Raw genomic sequence first — 11,555 nt, 5'->3', positions numbered from 1 at the left:
CTGTGTTCATCCAGCCCTGCACCTTGTTGTCTCGGATTCTCCAGCATCTGCAGTTCCTACTATCTCTGATTCAATTAATACCAGATTAACTTTGACGATTTTGCTAGTTTCAAAATTGCTGCTGTCTATTCTAATGTAACAATTAGTGCATATTAAAATAATTAATTTTATCTAAAATACTTTGAAATATCCTTGGATGAAGTAATAAAGGTAAAGTGCCAGAGGATCATAGGGCTGCTGTCTCATTAGAGTGAGAATAACCTGAGGGTCAACACATGTCAGGTGAGGTTGAGAAGGTGGGATCTTTCTGGAGACCTCAGTTAGAACAGGAATTGAACCCATGCTGGTGGTGGTCACTCTCCATTGCCATTTAGATATCTAGTAATTGAGCTAACCAACCCCCAACAAGTCACCACATTAAGTGTGAATTTAAACTGGTTTACTACTTTTGGCTTACTGAAGTAATACATTTCCTTGCAGAAACCTTTAAACATAACAGTCATTCGAAATGGACAAAATGTACACATGAATCTCACACCTCAGCGATGGAGTGGAAGAGGATTATTAGGGTAAGTTTCACTGCGTTTCCAGAAAAACCTCAGAGTCAATGGAGAACATCTTGCCCTCTTTGATTTTAAAAAAAAAATCCTGTTCTTAATCAGTGGGCAGTGTTGGAAAACAATAATTATTCCTAATTATTTCTTTTTATATGAGTGGGTTTTCTGTCTAATTTGTTTATTTGTTATCAGATATTATTGTGAAGCTTTTTGTTGAACTTGATAGCACATTTTAGTAACGTTACTTCTGACTAAGAATTAGATTTTCTTGAGGTCATAAAAAAAACAATATTCTTGAATTATCTTTCAGCTGAGTTGTTTTGCAAAAAACAATCACTTGAAACTTCCAATCTCAACTAGAATCTCTTTTTCCTACTTAGATCAGCCAAAATGTTGCCCACTCAACTTTAAAATAAGTTTTCTGCCTCAACATCTGGGCCAGGAGCTTTCCTAACTAAAGCAGCCCAGTCTAGTCCAGTCCAGTCCAGTAATCAACGTTGGTAGCAGCAGAGTGGTTTGGCGCTGAAACCGCACCTCTGTTTGCAGCAGTAACTGCCATAATCCATTGTTCAAATATCCTAAAGCCCCTTTGGCAACTGCTGAGAGAAGATGAATTTGTATGGTAAGTGAAGGGGTAGGTTGGCAGTTCGGTGGGGTGATGGGATGTCAGGTGGGTGAGGAGACACTCTAACCCAGAGTTGGGGACTTTGCTCAGATTATTCAAGATGCTGCATATTTACCTATCAGAGTTTCAACTGGGTCAAAAATTCCTCATGGTCCCAATGCACAACTCCAGTCTCTGCTTCAGCAACAGCTATCTTCCTTTTGGAAGATTTAGGCCAATGTTTTCAAATGAGTATCTGAAATCAATAGCAGTAGGAGTTGACCAATTCTGAGGTGTATTTTCTTTTATTTACGTATTTGCAGATTCATTGACCTAGTTTAAAAACAAAATATTTTTCTTTCAATTGCCAAGTTTCTATTTTACAAACTAAAATTGTTTCTCAAGTACACTGATGCCAGTAAGTCCTATCTGAGTTTCTTGTGGGTAGGGATATGTTTGTACTGTCCAGTACCTGACTAACTACAGGTATGTAGAAGTGTTTCCTTGTGATCTGAACTAAAAATGTCTTTTGTCTGCATGCTTGTTAAGTCTTGTCAGTGGACCTAAAGGAACATTTTGTAAGACAAAGCCTGACGCTAATAGTCAATTGATTTATTTTACTTCGAATGAAAAGATTTGCTTTGTTCATTATGACACAAATTATACTGCTTGAATTAAGTACACTTTTCCACATTAGAGAGTTGTCCTACAGCACTTAAACAAGACAGCTCTACTGTTTGCTAATTTTGAACCTGGTGAAAGCTTACTTCAGCAACTTTCTGTTTGAACACTCAACTAAGAGTCTGTCTTTGCCTATATTTCTTTCATCTGCCCTTGTTCCTAGCCAAACAAGAACAAAAGCATTCTAACACAGCTCGAGTGTTTGGTTGGCTGAGAAATTTTTTTTTTTTTAATTTACATCCTGTGGGGAAATAACCTCAAAGGTAGCCTAGTGATATTTAAATTACTTCTTGCCAAAGTATCTTTCTCAACTAGTGTGAACACACTAGAATTGAAAAGCCAAAACTGAAAAATAACTTTCTGGTCTTGAATTAACCACTGCATGATTTTGGGAGAGGGTCATTTATGGATGGAGAGCTAGTTGAAGACTTAAGTATTGGAGAACACCTCCCCAACACACCTTCCTTTTTTAATGACTGGATATCAGGGCATACAATAGCAGGATACTCAATTAATATGAATTAATATTCAATAAGGCACCCTATTCCAATTAGGAACCTGATTCCAAATTTATTATTACTTTGTATGTTTCCCAGATGTCAAGAAATGTGGCAGGTAAAGGGAGGTCGGATGTGCTGATTCTCCAAATTATGAGCTTGTTTCAATCCCTGGGGGGGTGCAGAAAGAACAGACACGCTCACCTGGACCTTTGCAGAAAGCCTACAGCCTATCTTTTGACAGTCACTGTCTTTCCATCTCTCCTCCTCCCCTGATTGTGGCTCTGTATTTAACCCCCACCGCCAGTCACCAACTGTTGACATTCCTGGTCCAAATCAATGACCTTCTCTGCCATCCTCGATTCCCAGTTGAAGGAAACAACCATGTGAGTCTCCAGCTGCAGCTTCCCTCCTGTCTGTTTGGTTGGGTAGCAGTGTCCAAGCTGATAACCGTGCGTTTGGTTTATCATAGTAGATGGCTTTTGTAAGTTAGAGGTCACCAGGTACATTTTTATGCATTTTCCTTCCAAAATATTTAATGCTGTAACCTAGTGTAAAGGCTGTTATTGAGGGCATTTAATATTTGTGTAGAATATAACTTCCATCATTTATTTCCCTTTCTCCAGGTGTAATATTATTCCTTTGCAGAGCTAAAGATTGTTGATTCAGCACGAGAAAACCTTCACATCTGGCAAAATGCTCACACCATAGTAACCGAAATTGGAGCAAACCTGAACATTGGAACATTACAGCTACTTATTCCAGTCAGAGGTTTTGAATCCACCTAATTTGAATTTAAAGCAGACTATTTATTTAATTTTGGTTTCTGTGGAAAGTTTTTTTTTTCGCCATTCTTTTTCAGATTAAATTTTACCATTACCATCACCATATCATTCTTCAACTGAGACTGTCACATCCTTTGCTATTGCTATGATATACCACAAATATAACAATGGGGGAAAGGTTGAATTGATTTCAGTTGCTGTTTATTTCCAGAGTTTTCTTCCCACCCCAATTCTAATCCCCATTCCACAGTTGATGATTAGTAAATTTCTATGCTGAGTTGTGTTGATTACAAATTAAGGATATTATGGACTTCAAAGTTAAAACATTTTGCTGATTTGTAAAGGTGGTTGGTGTAATACCTGCTTTGGGAATAGGTCACATGCACAGTTGAGTACACAAGGGTCTTCAATATACATGCAACATTTTTGTCTACAAAGTTGCAAATGCTGTGTCTGTATAAGAAAAATGGAAATGTGTAGTTAGTGAACTTTGTCATGAGTTAACATCACAATTGTTTGAAGTGATTTTTTTTTTATACAGGTGATTTTTCTGAATATTTACACTTTCAAAATGCTGAATATTTCATTGAAATATAGGAGCAGTTCATGAATAAAATAAATTCCATGTTTGATAAGTGTGCTGGTACCTACAATGAAAGGTTTGTTTGAAGTATATGAAATTCATATATTTGATAGAATTAAAGGTAATGGCACAGACCAGACGTGGTTGTGTGATGATTATTTTTTTCCTTTCAAGGAAAAAATATTGTTTGCATGTTTCTATCAAACTTGTACTGGGTGTGGGAAGGACTTTTGTATTGTGCTATTTGGACCAGATTCTAATCCAGAAAAATCTACACTTAACCTACCAGACCATCAATATGACCCATTGAATATATAACCTGATTAAACAGAATAAATCTCTCAAACATATATTGACAAATCAAAACATTACTTGAATACTTTTTGTTACTTACAAATGCTATTTGTGTTATTCAATCCAGGGAACCTGTGCTGGCTATTTTGAGTGATTCAGCTAATCTCGTTTTCATCCTTTTTCTTTATATCCCTGCAATTTTTTTTCTTCAGTTATTTATCTAATTCCCCTTTGTAGACCACTATTGAATCTTTATCCACCATCCTGTGATTTTATGCAAATCTAATTGTATAAAAGTTTTCTTCACATCACCTTAATGTCATAACATAACTGCAATTTCGGGATCACATTTTTCCTCAAATTTCTCCTCATACCTTCTGCCTCTTACTAGGTTGTTTTACAGGTACCAGGAATTTTGTAGTGCCACCAATCCTAATAAATCCATTTTAAAATATGTATTCTGTATTTTGCATTGATAAAGAATTGCTATATTTGAGTTCATGGGGGTATGTGCCATTTCAGAAATAGAAATGATTGTGATTTTTTTTATAACTGAATGCAATTAACAACATTGAAAAATGAATCTGAAGTGTTTTTAACTAGTAATATGTTTACTTAAAATTGCAGAATGCCTTATTAAATCTTAGAATCTTACAACATGGATGGTGAAATTAGTCTTTTAGCTAATGCCAAATCTTTGAAAAAAGCTGTTCAGCTTAGTCTCACACCTGTGCTTTTTCCAAAACCCCAGCAAATTTGTCTTCTTCAAATATGTTGCCTTTTGAAAATTTTCATGGAATTTGCTTCCATCCTTTTTAAGTAGTGTATTTCACATCTAAACATTCCTTGAGCGGAAAAAAAATCTATTCGTTCTTTTCATTTGCTCTCAGGAGACCAATTCTGTAGTGTCTTGTGATGTACTTCAAGAACACGTCTCTGTAATTTTAACTTCACATTTTAAACCAAGTTTCAGAATTTTTCAAAAGATAACATACCAGGGCCAATGGATATTTCTAAGACGTCCACAACCAACAATTTTGTAAATGACCAGTTAATTTGTTTAGATGGAGTTACTTTATTCATTTCGGGGATGTGGAATCCACTGGTGGGTCAGCATTTTTTGCCCATTCTTAATTTCCCTGGAGAAGGAGGTGGTGAGCATGCTTGGAATTTTTTTGCATCGAATTGATCAAGCAGACAGGGTCTCAGTTTTAACTCCTGTTCCAAAAGATGCATATTGGAAAATGCAGTACTTGGAGTGTAACACTGATGGGTTAGTCAAGATAATGCATCAAATTTTGCAATCGACAGTGAAGTGGTGATTACTGCTGAGAAAAACTGAACTGGAAACGTACCCAAAACCTCTAAATGGATTGGCATACATAGCAGTCACAGTCAACAGTCAAACATAATCATTGTGTGAAGATCTGAGTATTAAACAGTATGATAAGGTGGTATATCTATTAATTTGACCTATGTAAGCAAGATATTCTCATTTTAATTTTAGCTAAATTTGATTACTTCTCATAAATGTTTACTTTAAATTACCACAGTGAAAACTTCTTAACGTGCAAAATTTGCACCTTTGTCTTTCAAAAATGTCAATATTTAATTCAAAACATAAACTATAACCGAAAAGAAATAAGCAACATTGCCCTCAGTTCTACATACTTGAAACAGTGCCCCACAGAAAGTATTTCTTTCTGCAGTATCCTATATCTGATTAACTTCAACATGATCTATGCTTCCACTCTTTGTCTCTGACAATTAATATTGGAAAGTAGTGTAGTATATTGCTTGGTTATATTTCTAAATTAATTTTATAATCTCTTCTGTGCCATGGCAGTGCATTCGGTCGGCATCCTTTGCATCTAGTGTCAAAATAGTCAAATTCCTAGCTTGTACTGGTTTGAAAGCCAATCTCCTGCAAATAATTGGAAGATGAGTCATAAAATTTTACGCCAAAGTCAAAAACTTTTTTTATTTATCGACAATTAGCTTGAATATAAACTATTGAAGCATCTTTAAGTCTGATGTCATCATGACAGAGCAATTTCAACATCTTTTTTATTACTTTTGTTCTCCAAACAAGAAGCACATTTCAATTAAATCAGTATTGCTTTAACACAATGGACTCTAATGTCTTATTGAAGCTTGCACCGATTTGGATAAGCGGGATGTACACAAATACAGAACCTCTTACTATAATTATCATTTTTTTTACTTGTTTGATAAGATGTCAATATCCAATGAAAGTTTTTAAAAGGCTGCAGAGAATTGAATATGTATAAAGTAGATACAATTGGCCAAAGAGTGTAAACAGCATGAGGTGACCAATTGCCCTGAATCTTGATTCTGGGATGAAATCTGATCAATTGATCTCTGCCTACGAATGAGCCAATCAGCAATGAAGAAATCGTGAGATCATTGGCCGATCTGCAGCCAAGGCAACTAGTTGATTGTTACCTGTATCCTAGCAACAGCAGTGGTGACATAAACTGAAAAAGGCCTTGTCGAGACAGGCTGGTGATTTTTAAATACAAAACTCTACAGGTAAGTGACGATTATTCGAAAGTGGGAGAGTGAGGCACTTTTATTCTCTGATGGAATCATTTCCTGTGTTGCTGCAAGTACACTCAGCCTCAGAAGAGTGGCCCTTTCAACAGCTTACATTGGGAAATTAAAAACTACTCTACAGATACGTGTGCTGTTTCCTGTTTGGGTAATATTTTATTTTCCTTATGTTTTCTAAATAAAAGCCATAAGGAGACAAACAAAAGTGCCCCTCTTTAGAGAGGGTACGACTAATAAGGAACTGAGCCATTAAACAAGAGGTATAACTGTAAATAATATTAATCTGCTATATTAACACTGATTGGTAGTTTGAAATCTGGGTCATAGGTACTAGAAAATCACGTTCTAGGGAAATCACCATTGAAAATTGCTATACCTGTAGAGCAGATAGTTCGCGTTATCCAAACAGTGTCCACTATTCATCAACTGTGTTACAGCCAATTTGCGTTAACGAAACACGTGTTATAGCAGGACTACCTGTATGGTTTTTGCTTAGTTTCATTCCAAGCTGGGGAATGTGTGTGTGGAATATGGATGATGCTTGCTTTTAGCAAGAACTTAATGCACAGAATCTTTTAATGTGTGGAGATTGTTGTACTGCTGCTCCCACATGGTTCTGGTTGGTCAGGAAACTCACTTGCTACCTGCCATAGGCCAATTGGAAGGATTTACAGATTGTTAATAAACCTGTTTGCCCACATTATGACACACAACCTGAAGCTTCTAACCCAAAGGGAGGGATCACCCACTGTGCCACTAGACCTCCTAAACTGGAAAATAACAACTAAGGAAATTCAGGAGGTGGCATTTTAAAGACTTGAGTAAAATGTGTCTCATTGAAAACCATCCCTGTCTCTGTGCTCTGTATGAGCCTTCTCCAGAATTCAGATACTTCCTATCGGCATAATCCTCCATACCTTTCACCCAAACATGTTTTTCTAGCTTCCCTTCAAATGTAGATGTATTGATGAGATAAAAAATGTGAAATAATGCAATATTTCCCTATTTGGGGTTTGATGTGAATGAAAATACTCCACTGGAACTGGAGCAGAAAGCACTGCTTCTGTTTATCATTAGGCAAAGTGCACATCTGTGGAGATCCATTTTTATCTTTGCCTTTGTTATCCATTATTCCAATGCTGTCCTCATCTGCAGTCTCTTCAACTGCCAAGTCCAAGACCCTAGAATACCCATCTTCAATCTCCCTGCCTCTTGTCATCTCTTTCCTCCTTAAAACTTACCGCTTTGACCAAACCTTTGATTGCAGTTGCCCTAATAGCTCCTTATGTGGTCTAGTGTCAAATTTTGTTTGATAACTTTTGTATGAAATGCATTTGAATGTTTTGCTATGAAGTGGTGCTGTATAAATACAGATTGTTGTTCTTTGCTGCATGTAGCCTAACTTTCAGCATACCAATTGCCTCCTCCAACAATTCCTCATTCTTAAAGTTCTCCACTGCATGTTGAAACTCCTTCCTCCCTCACCTCTTCTTATACCAACTTGAAAGTGTGAGCACTGCATTTTCTTTAAAGTCAGTAGTATGAAGACATCCTATTCTTCAAACTCAGCAATGTGAGCCCCTCTGTCAGGACTGTGGAATTTGGAGTCAATTTGACAAAAGCTAAATCAAATTAGTCATTGCAGAGGTGTTAGGTATCGTCCAAGGGAACCAATCAGAAATCTAGTCCAGCCTATTTGAGGTATAAACAAAGTCTGTTGATCATTAGTGATGCAACAATCTATGGCAGAAACTCTGAGGGGAATTTTAATATTGAGGAATGTGGGGATTTAGGTGTGAGTGAGGGTTAAATTCAGTGAAAATTACACGGTGCATGGAAACCAGCCCTAACATGCCAACTTCTGCATTGAACTGGGGCCTATTTGGCTGGATGTATGTAATCTCTGGAGAGGCAGACTGAGAATTGAATATATAAATAAATATATTCCAATTATATTTTAATTGGCATTCCAAATTAACAGCTAGTTTCTTATCATTAGTGGTTAGGATTTGTTGAGAGCAATTGTGTTGATACGCAATTGTGAATATGCAAAATGTTAAGCAAAGTATAGTCTAGGCGACTCGAGACTCAGCCAGTATTTGTCGATATTTTCTAATCAACCCGTTCAGAGATGTTATTACACATCTCTGGTGCAGTTATGGGAGGAGCTTGAACCTAGGCCTCCTGTCCCAGAATCGGGACACTACCATTGCACCTCAAGAGGATCCTGTGACTGACCTTAATGAAGATGAGGGCCTTAAGTGGGAACTAATAGGCTCACTTAAGGCCTCAATTGGTAACAGGGTGGAAAGGCTGTCCTCTGGAAGATAATATAGATGTGCTGAAGAGTGGAAAGAGGAAATTAATCCTGAAAATTATGAGATGATGCATTTCGAGACTAACAAGGCAAGGGAATGATAGGACCTAGGAAGTGCACTGGATCACAGGGATCTTAATGTGCATGTCCATGGATGGTTCCAGGCTGCAGGACAGGTGGATAAGGTGCTTGAGAAGTATAGGAGATACTTGCCTTTATTTGTCAAGGCATTCAATACAAGAGCAAGGAGCTTGTGTTGAAATTATATATAACATAAGACCACAGCTGAAGTACAGTGTGCAGTTCTGATTGCCAAACTATAGGAAGGAGGTGATTGCACTGGAGAGGATGCTGAAGAGATTCACCAGGATGTTGTCTGGGCTGCAACGATTCAACTATGAAGACAGACTGGATAGTTGGGGTTATTTTCCTTAAAGCAGAGAAGGCTGAGCGAGAACTGATTAAGATGTACAAAATTCTGAGGACCATAGACAGGGTGGATAAGGAGAAACATTTACCCTTAGCAGAGTGGTCACGAACAAGGGGGCACAGTTTTAATGTAAGGTGCTGGAGTTTTTGAGGGAATTTAAGGAACATCATTTTCAACCAGAGCATTGTGGGTATCTGAAAATCATCACCTACAAGAGGCAGGAGTTCTCAAGACATTTAAGATATGTTTAGATTAGTACATCAAAAACTACAGCATGCAAGAGCACAGGTCAAATGCTGGAAATTGGATTATAAGAGATGCCGGATGACGAGGGTTTTAAAGTGTCCTTGGCATTACTTAGAGTGGAATGGACTACAAACTGAAGACAAAAAACTGAAAGAACTATCAATGCTGGAAATCTGAAACAAAATCAGAAATTGCCGGAAAATCTCAGCAGGCCTGGCAGCATTTGTGGAGAGAAATCAGAGTTATCGTTTCAGGTCCAGTGACCCTTCTTTAGAATGAACTGAAGACTTTATGCTAAACCATTAGATCATAAAACCATAGGGTGTAGGAGTAGAAGTGTGGTGTTCGGCCCATTGAGTCTGCTCTGTCATTCAATGAGATCTTGACAGATCTAATAAGCCTCAAATGCACTTTCCTGCCTTGACCTTTGTTTAAAATTAATTAAAAATCTGTCCGTCTCAGTCTTGAATATGTATAAAAACCCAGCCTCTATTGTCTTCTGTGGTAAAGAATTCCAAAGATTCATCATCTTCTGAGAGAAGAAATCCCTCCTCCCTTTGTTTTAACTGAGCAACCCCTTATTTTAAGATTATATCCTATGGTTCCATATCCTCCTACAATGGGAAACAACCTCTCAGCATCTACCCTGACCATCCCAATTTTGCCCCAAACACGCAATGGACTCCTAAGAATCATACGGGTGGAATCTTGCCACGCTGTGAATGAAGAGGGCTGTGCTGAAATGAATGATGGAATTGGGCAAGGTGTTCGACGAGCCTCACCTCGATGTTGAGCTCATTTCACTGCAACTTGAATGTTTTTCTCAAGTGGTTCTCATCAGGCAGCAAGGTTCTCACCAGGCAGCAGTGAGTTCCCAATTGAATTTCTTTTTTGTTTGTTAAAAGCCTTGTTAACAGCCTAACTTACTTGCAATCTTGCCAAATTTCCCATATAAACTGGCCATAAGGAAAATTCAACATGGAAACTAGAGCAAGTTCTTGGCGTGTTCATAGAATCATAAAACCCCTACAGTGTGGAAACAGGCCCTTCGGCCCAACAAGTCCACACCGACCCTTAGAGCTTCCCACACAGACCATCCCCCTATAACCCACCTAATCTACATATCCCTGAACACTACGGACAATTTGCGGCTGCTTGCTCCAAAATGCCTCCATTTTGAATGCTGGGCACCGACATCTCGGGCATGCTCACAGGCAGGATTCACTCCCCTGGACCTAGGCATCTGACATGTGCCAGCCTCCATGAACCCACATGACACATTTCTGATCCATTTACAGCATGTTTCTGCACTACCATGATGCACCTCAGGCTGCACTAACAACTATCACCGGAATGCTGCGGAATGACACTGTGTTCAGGGACACGGACCCAGCTCATGGATGGGATTAGGATGCAGCACAAGGCCTTCTGCCTGCTGTCATAGAGCTCACTCACTCTGAGCCTCCCTGGACATTATCAGAGCCTTGCCTTACCTTGCCTTTTTGTGCATTGCCCCCTCGTTTAGGATAACAGGCTCACGTTACAACTCTCTTGTTGTATCATTTAGTGCAGACCCAAAGCCAAGAAGCTTTCTGAGGTTGGCAGTGAGCCTCAAACCAGTCAAGGGGGATAGCCTTCAATCAGGGGAGCCCAGAACAGTAAGTCAAGGGCAGCATTTGATACCTATCCAGATTGTATTTTGGGACAGTCAAAGTCAGGATCCTCTGCAGGAGTGAGGAGTTGAACGAGGGGCAGCACACCAATTCTCTTGACGCTTTCTGCCCTACTGTGGGCCCTTTTGCTCCTGGAATGACGGATGATGACAGTGGGTTGCACAGCTATTATTGTTGGTGCAAATGGGGAAGATTCCCAAGTGAGTGAGTAGGCCACTCAGTAGGCATGCAGGATGAGGGGGGGTTTAGAGGAGTGGGGTGGGTGAGGGCGAGTACGGAAGATGTTGCAGGCATTAGTGCAAGTGGTAGAACAT

At 38.7% G+C, this 11,555-nt stretch overlaps 1 protein-coding gene and 1 long non-coding RNA gene across 2 annotated transcripts in view; both read left to right on the top strand.

The window, feature by feature from the left end:
• On the top strand, positions 1–3,841 carry LOC125485980. The gene is made up of 2 exons (XR_007264694.1): positions 1–569; positions 2,966–3,841. It is a non-coding gene; the product is annotated as an uncharacterized LOC125485980 (long non-coding RNA).
• A 2,652-nt stretch (positions 3,842–6,493) lies between these two features.
• The window catches only part of cfap251 (cilia and flagella associated protein 251), a 48,859-nt gene continuing 43,797 nt past the window's right edge, over positions 6,494–11,555 (top strand). The window contains exon 1 of the mRNA XM_048611584.1: positions 6,494–6,554. The gene's annotated coding sequence lies outside the window, so the exon portion shown is untranslated. The remainder of the gene's footprint in view (positions 6,555–11,555) is intronic.

This window comes from Rhincodon typus, chromosome 24, assembly GCF_021869965.1.
Source record: "Rhincodon typus isolate 14 chromosome 24, sRhiTyp1.1, whole genome shotgun sequence".
In the NCBI taxonomy this organism is placed as follows: domain Eukaryota; kingdom Metazoa; phylum Chordata; class Chondrichthyes; order Orectolobiformes; family Rhincodontidae; genus Rhincodon; species Rhincodon typus.
Note: the sequence above shows the minus strand (reverse complement) of the source record. Positions and strands in the feature narration are given on the sequence as shown.